We start from the raw sequence: 15825 nt of genomic DNA on the forward strand, positions 1-15825 counted from the left end.
GTGGACTAACACGGTCTTGTGAAGTGCACGAGACTCCGTTCTGAACCCAATAGATCTGTATGTGGTCATAGAGAATACCAGGAACAGTAGGGATATATCGGGAAGCATATATGGAACACGTGCAAAAGCAAACGAGATAGGTCACTCTGTATATTATTGTAATAAAGCATGATTCTCATAATATTATACAATTCCATCTGTCGGGAGTTTTAAATTAATGAACTCCATTTGCAGATGTGCTTTTTACCAACTCACGTCACATAAAAACAATCTCAATAAAAAAAGATTTGCGCTTAAATGAAATAAATAATTAAATGTTATGCTATTTTCAGTTGTACTCTAATTTCATACCACTGTCGGTCATTCCAAGTGAATGTAGGGTTGTAATGGTACCCAGCCCAGCTAGCAGCAACAGAGTGTAATGAAATGGTACCCAGCCCAGCTAGCAGCAACAGAGTGTAATGAAATGGTACCCAGCCCAGCTAGCAGCAACAGAGTGTAATGAAATGGTACCAGACCCAGCTAGCAGCAACAGAGTGTAATGAAATGGTACCCAGCCCAGCTAGCAGCAACAGAGTGTAATGAAATGGTACCAGACCCAGCTAGCAGCAACAGAGTGTAATGAAATGGTACCAGACCCAGCTAGCAGCAATATAGTGTAATGAAATGGTACCAGACCCAGCTAGCAGCAATATAGTGTAATGAAATGGTACCAGGCCCAGCTAGCAGCAACAGAGTGTAATGAAATGGTACCAGACCCAGCTAGCAGCAACATAGTGTAATGAAATGGTACCAGACCCATCTAGCAGCAACAGAGTGTAATGAAATGGTACCAGACCCAGCTAGCAGCAACAGAGTGTAATGAAATGGTACCAGACCCAGCTAGCAGCAACAGAGTGTAATGAAATGGTACCAGACCCATCTAGCAGCAACAGAGTGTAATGAAATGGTACCAGACCCAGCTAGCAGCAACAGAGTGTAATGAAATGGTACCAGACCCATCTAGCAGCAACATAGTGTAATGAAATGGTACCAGACCCATCTAGCAGCAACAGAGTGTAATGAAATGGTACCAGACCCAGCTAGCAGCAACAGAGTGTAATGAAATGGTACCAGACCCATCTAGCAGCAACAGAGTGTAATGAAATGGTACCAGACCCATCTAGCAGCAACAGAGTTTAATGAAATGGTACCAGACCCATCTAGCAGCAACAGAGTGTAATGAAATGGTACCAGACCCATCTAGCAGCAACAGAGTGTAATGAAATGGTACCAGACCCATCTAGCAGCAACAGAGTGTAATGAAATGGTACCAGACCCATCTAGCAGCAACAGAGTGTAATGAAATGGTACCAGACCCATCTAGCAGCAACAGAGTGTAATGAAATGGTACCAGACCCATCTAGCAGCAACAGAGTGTAATGAAATGGTACCAGACCCAGCTAGCAGCAACAGAGTGTAATGAAATGGTACCAGACCCAGCTAGCAGCAACAGAGTGTAATGAAATGGTACCAGACCCAGCTAGCAGCAACAGAGTGTAATGAAATGGTACCAGACCCAGCTAGCAGCAACAGAGTGTAATGAAATGGTACCAGACCCAGCTAGCAGCAACAGAGTGTAATGAAATGGTACCAGACCCATCTAGCAGCAACAGAGTGTAATGAAATGGTACCAGACCCAGCTAGCAGCAACAGAGTGTAATGAAATGGTACCAGACCCAGCTAGCAGCAACATAGTGTAATGAAATGGTACCAGACCCATCTAGCAGCAACAGAGTGTAATGAAATGGTACCAGACCCATCTAGCAGCAACAGAGTGTAATGAAATGGTACCCAGCCCAGGTAGCAGCAACAGAGTGTAATGAAATGGTACCAGACCCAGCTAGCAGCAACAGAGTGTAATGAAATGGTACCAGACCCATCTAGCAGCAACAGAGTGTAATGAAATGGTACCAGACCCAGCTAGCAGCAACAGAGTGTAATGAAATGGTACCAGACCCATCTAGCAGCAACAGAGTGTAATGAAATGGTACCAGACCCATCTAGCAGCAACAGAGTGTAATGAAATGGTACCAGACCCATCTAGCAGCAACAGAGTGTAATGAAATGGTACCAGACCCAGCTAGCAGCAACAGAGTGTAATGAAATGGTACCAGACCCAGCTAGCAGCAACAGAGTGTAATGAAATGGTACCAGACCCAGCTAGCAGCAACAGAGTGTAATGAAATGGTACCAGACCCAGCTAGCAGCAACAGAGTGTAATGAAATGGTACCAGACCCATCTAGCAGCAACAGAGTGTAATGAAATGGTACCAGACCCATCTAGCAGCAACAGAGTGTAATGAAATGGTACCAGACCCATCTAGCAGCAACAGAGTGTAATGAAATGGTACCAGACCCATCTAGCAGCAACAGAGTGTAATGAAATGGTACCAGACCCAGCTAGCAGCAACAGAGTGTAATGAAATGGTACCAGACCCAGCTAGCAGCAACAGAGTGTAATGAAATGGTACCAGACCCATCTAGCAGCAACAGAGTGTAATGAAATGGTACCAGACCCATCTAGCAGCAACAGAGTGTAATGAAATGGTACCCAGCCCAGCTAGCAGCAACAGAGTGTAATGAAATGGTACCAGACCCAGCTAGCAGCAACAGAGTGTAATGAAATGGTACCAGACCCATCTAGCAGCAACAGAGTGTAATGAAATGGTACCAGACCCAGCTAGCAGCAACAGAGTGTAATGAAATGGTACCAGACCCATCTAGCAGCAACAGAGTGTAATGAAATGGTACCAGACCCATCTAGCAGCAACAGAGTGTAATGAAATGGTACCAGACCCATCTAGCAGCAACAGAGTGTAATGAAATGGTACCAGACCCATCTAGCAGCAACAGAGTGTAATGAAATGGTACCAGACCCAGCTAGCAGCAACAGAGTGTAATGAAATGGTACCAGACCCATCTAGCAGCAACAGAGTGTAATGAAATGGTACCAGACCCATCTAGCAGCAACAGAGTGTAATGAAATGGTACCAGACCCATCTAGCAGCAACAGAGTGTAATGAAATGGTACCAGACCCATCTAGCAGCAACAGAGTGTAATGAAATGGTACCAGACCCATCTAGCAGCAACAGAGTGTAATGAAATGTACCTTCTGCTTTTAACTTAATAGAAGATTTATTTTAATACTGCAAATGCATATTTTGTTATGGTTCAGTGTAGTTAAAAACTATAACACTAACCTGCTTCTGCTAGGGGATTAGTGAACCCCCCCCCCTCACATGAAATGATGCTTCATCAAGAAGCCACTATGGATGACAGCATCTGCGTCCCAATTGAAACCCTATTATCTACGTAGTATTTTTTACCAGTGGTGTACTATGTAGGGAATAGGCTGTCATTTGGGACGCACAACTATTTCCTGGCTCATGGCTCGATTTAATATCATGTGCTGTGAGTACAATTCCTTTAGCACTAATTTAAACAATAGCTAGCGCTAAATACTCCAGCCTACATTTAATTTAATCTTTCAAGGGATTATCTTGCTCTGCTAATGTCAGAGATGTAAGACGTGCTCTGAATATTAAATACATATTAAAATCTACTGCAGATGCTCCATCCAACATCAGCGGGATAATGTCAACACATTTATTTGGGGGGGGGGGGGGTGAGTTTCTTCATATGGGCAGAATTACTTCATGCTGTATTTATGGCACTAGGTGGTCGGTCTGCTGCTCGCCTTTGCTAAGTTTTCCCATTAAGCCATTAATGCCATGACAACTCAAAGGATTGGGGGGGGGTTTAAAAAAGATTTAATTTTGTGTTAATATCCTTGTGTTTTGTTTAGCTTTTACAATATCAAATTCATCTTCAGCATGACTGAAGTCAGGATAACAGGTGTCCTGCCCTTTAAGAGGGCTCAATTATATACATTTTTAGAATAGAATAGATCAAGTTTATTTCATGCAGAATTAACTAAAAGATACTGAATGTTTCCATCAGTGCCCAGTGATCTACACATGTTTCCATCAGTGCCCAGTGATCTACATATGTGACCAGTTTCTCTTTGACAACAGTCTGAACACATTGAAATTACAGCTCCGTGGGAAAACAATCAACATTTCAACCATTTCAACCATGTCATTTCAACCATGTCATTTCAACCATTTCAACCATGTCATTTCAACCATTTCAACCATGTCATTTCAACCATTTCAACCATTTCAACCATTTCAACCATGTCATTTCAACCATTTCAACCATGTCATTTCAACCATTTCAACCATGCCATTTCAACCATTTCAACCATTTCAACCATGTCATTTCAACCATGTCATTTCAACCATTTCAACCATTTCAACCATGTCATTTCAACCATGTCATTTCAACCATTTCAACCATTTCAACCATTTCAACCATTTCAACCATGTCATTTCAACCATTTCAACCATTTCAACCATTTCAACCATGTCATTTCAACCATGTCTCTACAAATTAACTGGACAATCCTCATGTCTTGTATGTCCAGAGTGGCTACATTGACCTTGTCACTAGTGAATCACACCCTATTCTAAAAAAAGGGCAAAGTTAATAATTGAGTCCAACACAAATTCATTGACTTACTGCATGACTTACACAGGAGTCACACATGACTTACACATGACTTACACATGAGTCACACATGACTTACACATGACTTGCACATGACTTACACATGACTTACACATGACTTACACATGACTTACACATGAGTCACACATGACTTACACATGACTTACACATGACTTACACATGACTTACACATGACTTACACATGAGTCACACATGACTTACACATGAGTCACACATGACTTATCTCAACACTGGATGATAGAATGGAGAATACAAAGAAAATGGAAAAAGTCTCGGCTTGGCTGTACTGCCCGGGGTCTTTAACTACCTCCAGCAGTCAGTTAGGGAGGTAGTGGAGGTCATTAGCGTGTGCGTGCATGTGTGTGTTTGTCTGTGTGTGTCATCACAATGTAGCTCCTCATTAGCAACGTCGCTAACAGACAAATCCTGTTCAACAATATCAAATCAAATCAAATTGATTTATATAGCCCTTCGTACATCAGCTGATATCTCAAAGTGCTGTACAGAAACCCAGCCTAAAACCCCAAACAGTAAGCAATGCAGGTGTAGAAGCACGGTGGCTAGGAAAAACTCTCTAGAAAGGCCAAAACCTAGGAAGAAACCTAGAGAGGAACCAGGCTATGTGGGGTGGCCAGTCCTCTTCTGGCTGAGCCGGGTGGAGATTATAACAGAACATGGCCAAGATGTTCAAATGTTCATAAATGACCAGCATGGTCCAATAATAATAAGGCAGAACAGTTGAAACTGGAGCAGCAGCACGGCCAGGTGGACTGGGGACAGCAAGGAGTCATCATGTCAGGTAGTCCACAATATGTGACTGCCACTACCGGTACGGTGTCTTTAATACTGTTATCCAGTTTGAACCTGGATCTTATTAGCTAGTCATTGTAAATGGCTCACTTGGTGATGGTATAGCTGATGTGGAATCCCTAGCTAGACAGGAACTACGTTGTTACAGTAATATGTAGACTCTGCCGAGATTTGTCATCATCTGTCACAGTGTCACGGCCGTTAAAAGAAGAGGACCAAAGTGCAGCGTGGTGAGCGTAATTTTTTTTCTTTATTTGGAAAATGACGGCGAAAAAAACAATAAACACTACAAAAACAAACCATGACGCTAACCGCTATGTCCGCTAAACAAGTCAACTTCCCACAAAGACAGGTGGGAAAGGAGCTACCTAAGTATGGTTCTCAATCAGAGACAACTATAGACAGCTGTCCCTGATTGAGAACCATACCTGGCCAAAACATAGAAATACAAATAATAGAGTATAGAATACCCGCCCCAACTCACACCCTGACCAAACCAAACTAGAGACATAAACAGGATCTCTAAGGTCAGGGTGTGACACATAGTTTGTCGTGTGCTCTAAACTGTTTATTGTCCTGGCCCTGTGACACAACATTGGAAAACATAGACTAAACCTGTCCTATGACACACGGTATATCAGACAGACAGACTCATTGAAACGGCTGACGTCAGATCAGAAGACACAATCTGAAGTTTTAGCCGCCACGTTTAAAAAAAAAACTAGCCCAGAGGGTCAGTGATCAGCCTCCCACCAGCCCAGAGGGTCAGTGATCAGCCTCCCACCAGCCCAGAGGGTCAGTGATCAGCCTCCCACCAGCCCAGAGGGTCAGTGATCAGCCTCCCACCAGTCCAGAGGGTCAGTGATCAGCCTCCCACCAGTCCAGAGGGTCAGTGATCAGCCTCCCACCAGTCCAGAGGGTCAGTGATCAGCCTCCCACCAGCCCAGAGGGTCAGTGATCAGCCTCCCACCAGCCCAAAGGGTCAGTGATCAGCCTCCCACCAGCCCAGAGGGTCAGTGATCAGCCTCCCACCAGCCCAGAGGGTCAGTGATCAGCCTCCCACCAGCCCAGAGGGTCAGTGATCAGCCTCCCACCAGCCCAGAAGGTCAGTGATCAGCCTCCCACCAGCCCAGAGGGTCAGTGATCAGCCACCCACTAGCCAAGATGTAGAAAAACGACCTTTTTCTCTACAATGTTGAGACTGGACGAGTTAATAAACTACAGAGGTAAGAAAGTATCCCCCGTTTCCTCTCCTCACTGCAGCAAATAGCCAAGGGCACTAGCATAATAACTAAGTTGTGGAATATTAGCAATTAGCATAGCAAAGTACCTACAGGGATCAAATTAAAAAATGTATTAACGCACACACTTAATTAAGAAACAGTTTAGGGTTTACATGATAAATTATAACACCTATTACATCTTGGGCTAAAAAGATGTAATGGCTTTGTGGCTCCCGGGCATAGTGGAGTGTTTCTTCTCGGGTTCAGGGAACTCTCCAAGGATCTGCAGGTATTTGTAAGAAAATGTTAAAAGGAGGAAATATCGTTTCTCCTCTCTTCAGAATGTATTCACTCACTCCATTGACTTTTCACACAATTCAATACACAATTCAATGCACACAATAAACCATAACGTCAAAGTGGAATTATGTTTTTAGAAGAAGAAAAACAATTGAAATGAATTCAAAAGTTAAAGCTGAAACGTCTTGTGCCAATAAGTATTCAACCCCTTTGTTATGGCCTAAATAAATTCAGGAGTAAAAATTTGCTTAAAAGAAGTCACATAATAAGTTGCATGGACTCACTCTGGGTGCAATAATAGTGTTTAACTTGATTTTTGAATGACTACCTCATCTCTGTATCCCACACATACAATTATCTGTAAGGTCCCTCAATCGAGCAGTGCATTTCAAATGCAGATTCAACCACAAAGACCAGGGAGGTTTTCCAATGGCTCGCCAAGAGGGGCACCTAAAAGTTAAAAAGCAGACATTGAATTTCCCTTTGATCATGGTGAAGTTATTAATTACACTTTGGATGGTGTATCAATACACCCAGTCACTACAAAGATACAGGCCTCCTTCCTAACTCAGTTGCCGGAGAGGAAGGAAACCACTCAGGGATTTCACCATGAGGCTAATGGTGACTTTAAAACAGTTACAGAGTTTAATGGCTGTGACAGGAGAAAACTGAGGATGGATCAACAACATTGTAGTTACTCCACAATACTAACCTAAATGACAGAGGGGAAAAAGGAAGCACTTACAGAATAAAATACTCCAAAACATGCATCGTGTTTGCAACAAGGCACTCAAGTAAAACTGAAAAAAATGTGGCAAAGAAATTAACTTTAGTCCTCAATACAAAGTGTAATGTTTGGGACAAATCCAATACAACACATTACTGAGTAACACTCACCATATTTTCAAGCATAGTGCTGGCTGCATCATGTTATGGGTATGCTTGTAATCATTAATGACTGGGGGGGTTTTCTGGATAAAATAAATAAATGGAATGGCGCTAGAGGAATGTCGTAGAGGAAAACCTGGATCAGTCTGCTTTCCACCAGACCCTGGGAGTTGAATTCACCTTTCAGCAGGACAATAACCTAAAACACAAATCTACAGTAAAGCTGACAGTGACAGTGATAGAATAATGGGCAAATGTTGCACAATCCAGGTGTGGAAAGCTCTTAGAGACTTACAGTGGAAGAAAAACGTATTTGATCCCCTGCTGATTTTGTACATTTGCCCACTGACAAAAAAATGATAGGTTTATTTGAACAGTGAGAGACAGAATAACAACACAAAAATCCAGAAAAACACATGTCCAAAATGTTATAAATTGATTTGCATTTTAATGAGGGATAAAGAGCTCTCCAAGGATGTCAGGGACAAGATTATAGACCTACACAAGGCTGGAATGGGCTACAAGACCATCGCCAAGCAGCTTGGTGAGAAGGTGACAACAGATTATTCGCAAATGGAAGAAACACAAAAGAACTGTCAATCTCCCTCGGCCTGGGGCTCCATGCAAGATCTCACCTTGTGGAGTTGCAATGATCATGAGAACGGTGAGGAATCAGCCCAGAACTACACGGGAGGATCTTGTCAATGATCTCAAGGCAGCTGGGACCATAGTCACCAAGAAAACAATTGGTAACACACTATGCCGTGAAGGACTGAAATCCTGCAGCACCCGCAAGGTCCCCCTGCTCAAGAAAGCACATATACATGCCCGTCTGAAATTTGCCAGTGAACATCTGAATGATTCAGAGGACAACTGGGTGAAAGTGTTGTGGTCAGATGAGACCAAAATGGAGCTCTTTGGCATCAACTCAACTCGCCGTGTTTGGAGGAGGAGGAATGCTGCCTATTACCCCAAGAACACCATCCCCACCGTCAAACATGGAGGTGGAAACATTATGCTTTGGGGTGTTTTTCTGCTAAGGGGAGAGGACAACTTCACCACATCAAAGGGACAATGGACAGGGCCATGTACCGTCAAATCTTGGGTGAGAACCTCCTTCCCTCAGCCAGGGCATTGAAAATGGGTCGTGGATGGGTATTCCAGCATGACAATGACCCAAAACACACGGCCAAGGCAACAAAGGAGTGGCTCAAGAAGAAGCACATTAAGGTTCTGGAGTGGCATAACCAGTCTCCAGACCTTAATCCCATAGAAAATCTGTGGAGGGAGCTGAAGGTTTGAGTTGCCAAACGTCAGCCTCGAAACCTTAATGACTTGGAGAAGATCTGCAAAGAGGAGTGGGACAAAATCCCTCCTGAGATGTGTGCAAACCTGGTCGCCAACTACAAGAAACGTCTGACCTCTGTGATTGCCAACAAGGGTTTTGCCACCAAGTACTAAGTCATGTTTTGCAGAGGGTTCAAATAGTTATTTCCCTCATTAAAATGCTAATCAATTTACAACATTTTTATTCTGTCTCTCACTGTTCAGATAAACCTACCATTAAAATTATAGATTGATCATTTCTTTGTCAGTGGGCAAACATACAAAATCAGCAGGGGATCAAATACTTTTTCCCCTCACTGTACCCATAAAGAGTCAAAGCTGTAATCGCTGCAAAGGTGCTTCTACAAAGTATTGACTCAGGGCCGTGAATACTTATGTAAATGAGATATTTCTGTATTTTCATTTAAAAATATATATACTTTTTCATAATGGGGTATTTCGCGTAGATGGGTGCAGTCATTGGATGGGGAGAGGATTGGAGAGGAGGAGTATCAGGGGGTTGGAGTCACAGTGCCTCTACTTCTTCCTAAACATGTTTCACTTCATTGAAAAATAAAATGGGATTGAAGAACTGTTATCAATTGGATTAAGGGTTTTAATGGGCACTTTAGGGAGCAGTCTTCGGAGATTGTTTTTCTTCAGGCGATTTAGGCAGAAAAAAAAGAGGCTCAATATATGTAACTGTCAGAATCGATGAAACACCTTGGACCTGAAGAACCATTGAAAGGCACAATTTGCAAGAGGTCAAAATGATAGTTTTACGATAATTTTGATCCCAGTGTGTCCTTATTAAGCCAAAAAGGATCATGCAGAGAGAGCTAGACCATGGAAAGAAGTTCATTAAGACGTGATGTGCTTCGAAGTTGGGCCCCATGGCATCACAGCGAGGCAATCTCCTATGGGCTGGTGGGAGGCTGATCACTGACCCTCTGGGCTGGTGGGAGGCTGATCACTGACCCTCTGGGCTGGTGGGAGAATGATCACTGACCCTCTGGGCTGGTGGGAGAATGATCACTGACCCTCTGGGCTGGTGGGAGAATGATCACTGACCCTCTGGGCTGGTGGGAGGCTGATCACTGACCTTCTGGGCTGGTGGGAGAATGATCACTGACCCTCTGGGCTGGTGGGAGGCTGATCACTGACCCTCTGGGCTGGTGGGAGGCTGATCACTGACCCTCTGGGCTGGTGGGAGGCTGATCACTGACCCTCTGGGCTGGTGGGAGGCTGATCACTGACCCTCTGGGCTGGTGGGAGGCTGATCACTGCCTCTTGGCTAGTGGGAGGCTGATCACCGTCCCTCTGGGCTGGTGGGAGGCTGATCACTGACCCTCTGGGCTGGTGGGAGGCTGATCACCGACCCTCTTGGCTGGTGGGAGGCTGATCACTGCCTCTTGGCTGGTGGGAGGCTGATCACTGCCTCTTGGCTAGTGGGAGGCTGATCACTGCCTCTTGGCTGGTGGGAGGCTGATCACTGCCTCTTGGTTGGTGGGAGGCTGATCACCGATCCTCTTGGCTGGTGGGAGGCTGATCACTGCCTCTTGGTTGGTGGGAGGCTGATCACCGACCCTCTTGGCTGGTGGGAGGCTGATCACTGCCTCTTGGCTGGTGGGAGGCTGATCACTGCCTCTTGGCTGGTGGGAGGCTGATCACTGCCTCTTGGCTGGTGGGAGGCTGATCACTGCCTCTTGGTTGGTGGGAGGCTGATCACTGCCTCTTGGCTGGTGGGAGGCTGATCACTGCCTCTTGGTTGGTGGGAGGCTGATCACTGCCTCTTGGTTGGTGGGAGGCTGATCACTGCCTCTTGGCTAGTGGGAGGCTGATCACTGATCAATTGCATAGCAGGGAAATTCCAATCACCTCATTTACACACTGAGGGAGATTTCACAGTTAGTATACCACTGTTAGCGCCCAACAGTTAGCATTAGCCTCCCACAGGTAGCATCCCACAGTTAGCAGTAGCATTCCACAGTTAGCAGTAGCATTCCACAGTTAGCATTATCTTTCCACACCCCAGTTTATTTATCATTAGCATAGCATTAGCATCGATAAACACTTAACCTCAAAAGCAAGCAAGTCAATAAATCATTACAAGAGTTAAGTCATATTAACGTCCTTTTAAAACATTAGATATCTACCAGTAGGTCTGACACATACAGTACAAGGGCATACAGACACATTTATGCAGCGAATCTGGCTAAGGCCCAAACCATTAAATAAAACACAACTAACTTTCACTAGTTGAGATTTAAAAAGTAAATCCTTCTGTTAATTTTTCTGTGCCGTCTGTCCCCAGTCTTTCCTGTATAAGTGCAGTAGCAGAAGCAGCAATGAGCTCTCAGCCTCTCGATCGTCCCAGGAAGGTAAACCCCTCACAAGCAATATGTAATTAAAGTCAGCCAGCATATTCTTAATCCTTAAGGCTATTATAGGTTTATGTTCAGTGCATTGTCTGGCTGAGGCCTACAATGGCTTTGGCTTTCTCTCGCTGCAATTCAGTCTCTCCTGTGGTTTGGGCACCAGAGCCCATATATGTTCTTAAATGGGTAGATAAAGGCTTTTCTTTCAATCTGCTCTCATATGGGTAGTGCATGGCTGGGCTTCCTAGCTGCGTTGGCTTACTGCACTCAACGCCTTAATCCTCTGGTTTTTGTATTAGAATATTTGGTCTAGAAAGGATGGAAAACGCTTATCTTCCTAACACTGACGGCTGTAATTATTATAGAACACACATCATAAATGGCATATTTTTTAACCCATTTTCAGTCACATTAGTAAAAGAAAAGGGGGTTATAATTATATGTGAATCAGTAATTACACTGTATTCATGTTTTAAACCCACAGGGATTAGAGTATTGAGTATGTTCTACATTGTAGAACACTGGGCCATTCTGATTCTAACTGACCTATCCCCTATCCCCGGGACACTGTGCTTTGAAAACACATGAATAATCAACTTAATTGGTACTTTTATTCGTGACATTTTGTTCTCCCTCCCTACCTTGGTTCTGATCTGAAGAAAAAGACAGAGTTCTGATGTAATGTGTACCAAAGCAAAGTCAGTAGATATTTCCAACCAGGAGCATCAGTAGGGACTTTTTGTATTTTTCCATCTCTGGTTCTGGTCAGAGAATCATCCGGTTCTGTCCTTCTCTGGTTCTGGTCGGAGAATCATCTGGTTCTGTCCTTCTCTGCTTCTGGTCAGAGAATCATCTGGTTCTGTTCTTCTCTGGTTCTGGTCTGCTTTTTCAATGTTAATGTATTCTCTCTAATTTGACTTTTTTAATTGGCTATTAACCAATTATCATCACATGCCTCTGAATACCCTAGTGCAGGAGGGAGAGAGAGAACTCAGTGCACACGAAGACAAAATAGGTCCATTTCAGAGGTGTTGGCATGGAGCCTATCTGCAACGCTGCTCCTCCAATGATTCTTTCCTTCTGCGATGATTCATTTTCCCCTTGAACATGATGTCAATATGTTGATGTTCCTTCCTTTATTAAGACACCATCCAACTGATAGCGCGTCCCGCTGTGTGTTACCAACATAAATAATTAGACCAGAGACCAGGGAACGGCAGGTGGCTTTTGGCACAAAGAAATAATCCTACTTGATGTGGAAAATGAAGTAAAAGGGACCCATCTGTTGGCGGCGGGGGGAAGGAAGACACAAAAACACGTTAACATATTGTCACTAACATTATGAAATACACAGTTAATAATTAAGTCAAGGCACCCGACTCTGAACACTTGTTTAAATCATCTATTCAGAACCCTCAGAGAGGCCCTCTCCTTCCAGGGGAAAATTAACTGAAGCTCTTCCTGCTCACGGCTCTGAAGTCGGCCATTTTGTCTCATGGTTCTGTCAATGTTTACTTAGAAGATTGGTGGAGAGAAGAGGTGGCAGAGCCATGGAACAACACAATAATCATCTCCTGATATGAGATTAACCAAGTGACAGGCAGCAGCAGAAGGATGTTGGTCTGATTTCAATGCTGAAGCTCAGTCCAAGATGGTAATTATGTTATGTAGTGAGAGCCAAGAGCCATGCTGCCATCGTTGACTTCATTTGACATCGACCGAATGCTTTATTTGGAGAATCCTCTTACAGAAGATCTGAAATACTCAAATTCCTATCAACACATTTTTGATTTGTCGGACCAGGCAATGTTTTTCCAGTCCTCTATTGTCCAGTGTTGGTGATCGCATACCCAATGGAGCCATTTCTTCTTGTTTTTAGCTGATAGGAGTGATCGTCTGCTGCAATAGCTAATCCGTGACAAGACCCGACGAGGTTTTGCGTTCTGTGATGCTATTCTACACAGCACTGCTGTACTGCACCGTTATTTGTCTGTTCGTGGCCCGCCTGTTAGCTTGCACGATTCTTGCCATTCTCTGTTTCGAAGTCTCTCATCAAAGAGCTGTTTTCACTGCTGTCTGGGATGTGTTTGTTTGCTTGTCACACCTCGGGAATCTCTAGACACTATCCTGCGTGAAAAGCCCAGGAGGCCGGCCATTTCTGAGATACTGGAACTGGCGTGCCTGGCACTGACGATCATACCACCTCAAACTTTCTTAGGTCACTCGTTTTTCCCATTCTAATGTTCAGTCGAACAGTAACTGAATCCTTCGATGCCTGTCTGTTTGCTTTATATAAGCAAGCCACGACCACTGAAGCATTTGACATGTTATGAGGGAAACTTTTCCAGACACTGAAGCATTTGACATGTTATGAGGGAAACTTTTCCAGACACTGAAGCATTTGACATGTTATGAGGGAAACTTTTCCAGACACTGAAGCATTTGACATGTTATGAGGGAAACCTTTCCAGACACTGAAGCATTTGACATGTTATGAGGGAAACTCGCCTCATTCACCACTCGTCTCGCCCACCAATGACATCTGCCAGTTTTATTTAACCTTTGTTTTTAACTAGGCATGTCAGTTAAGAACAAATTCTTATTTTACAAAGATGGCCTCCCCCGGCCAAACTCTGATCCGGACGACTCTGGGCCAATTGTGCGCCGCCTTATGTGAATCCGCAAATTTTTATTTTATTTACAAATACGTCCAATGTTTATACATCATTTGAGCAAATAATGACAAATAGTGACCAATCAAATTTGATATGATTTGAAGATTTAATCACAAACGTCGTCTTGAAAATGACTAGACCAAGGTGCAGCGTGGTGAGCGTACATTTTCTCTTTATTTTAAATGTCGCCAACAAAACAATAAACAACAAAAACTAACGTGAAGCTCTGTAAGGCTATACATGCATTAAACGAAGACAACAACCCACAAAAGAGAAAAGGAACAAAGGCTGCCTAAGTATGATTCCCAATCAGAGACAACGATAGACAGCTGTCCCTGATTGAGAATCCTACCTGGCCAAAAACAAAGAACCAAAAAGCATAGACTTTCCCACTGGAGTCACATCCTGACCAAACAAACATAGAGAATAAAAGGATCTCTACGGTCAGGGTGTGACAGTACCCCCCCGGCCGCAAACCTGACACTATAGAGGAGGGCCCGGGTGGGCATCTATCTTGGTGGCGGCTCCAGTGCGGGATGCAGACCCCGCTCCACCTCTGGCTCCCCCCACTTTGGTGGCGCCTCTGCTGCGGGGAACCTCGTCCCCGACCCCGGACTGGGGACCCTCTCCGCAGGCCCCGGACTGGGGACCCTCGCTGCAGGCCCCGGACTGGAGACCCTCGCTGCAGGCACCGGACTGGAGACCCTCGCTGCAGGCCCCGGACTGGAGACCCTCGCTGCAGGCCCCGGACTGGGGACCCTCGCTGCAGGCCCCGGACTGGAGACCCTCGCTGCAGGCCCCGGACTGGAGACCCTCGCTGCAGGCCCCTGACTGGGGACCCTCGCTGCAGGCCCCGGACTGGGGACCCTCGCTGCAGGCCCCGGACTGGAGACCCTCGCTGCAGGCCCCGGACTGGAGACCCTCGCTGCAGGCCCCGGACTGGGGTCCCTCGCTGCAGGCCCCGGAATGGAGACCCTCGCTGCAGGCCCCGGACTGGAGACCCTCGCTGCAGGCCCCGGACTGGGGACCCTCGCTGCAGGCCCCTGACTGGGGACCCTCGCTGCAGGCCCCGGACTGGAGACCCTCGCTGCAGGCCCCGGACTGGAGACCCTCGCTGCAGGCCCCGGACTGGGGACCCTCGCTGCAGGCCCCTGACTGGGGACCCTCTCCGCAGGCCCCTGACTGGGGACCCTCGCTGCAGGCCCCGGACTGGGGACCCTCGCTGCAGGCCCTGGACTGGAGACCCTCGCTGCAGGCCCCGGTCTGGAGATCCTCGCTGCAGGCCCCGGACTGGGGACCCTCGCTGCAGGCCCCGGACTGGAGACCCTCGCTGCAGGCACCGGACTGGAGACCCTCGCTGCAGGCCCCGGACTGGAGACCCTCGCTGCAGGCCCCGGACTGGGGACCCTCCTGCTGCCCTCCCTGCAGGCCCCGGACTGGAGACCCTCGCTGCAGGCCCCTGACTGGGGACCCTCGCTGCAGGCCCCGGACTGGGACCCTCGCTGCAGGCCCCGGACTGGAGACCCTCGCTGCAGGCCCCGGACTGGAGACCCTCGCTGCAGGCCCCGGACTGGGGTCCCTCGCTGCAGGCC

The sequence above is a fragment of the Oncorhynchus nerka genome, linkage group LG13, assembly GCF_034236695.1.
Source record: "Oncorhynchus nerka isolate Pitt River linkage group LG13, Oner_Uvic_2.0, whole genome shotgun sequence".
Lineage (NCBI taxonomy): Eukaryota > Metazoa > Chordata > Actinopteri > Salmoniformes > Salmonidae > Oncorhynchus > Oncorhynchus nerka.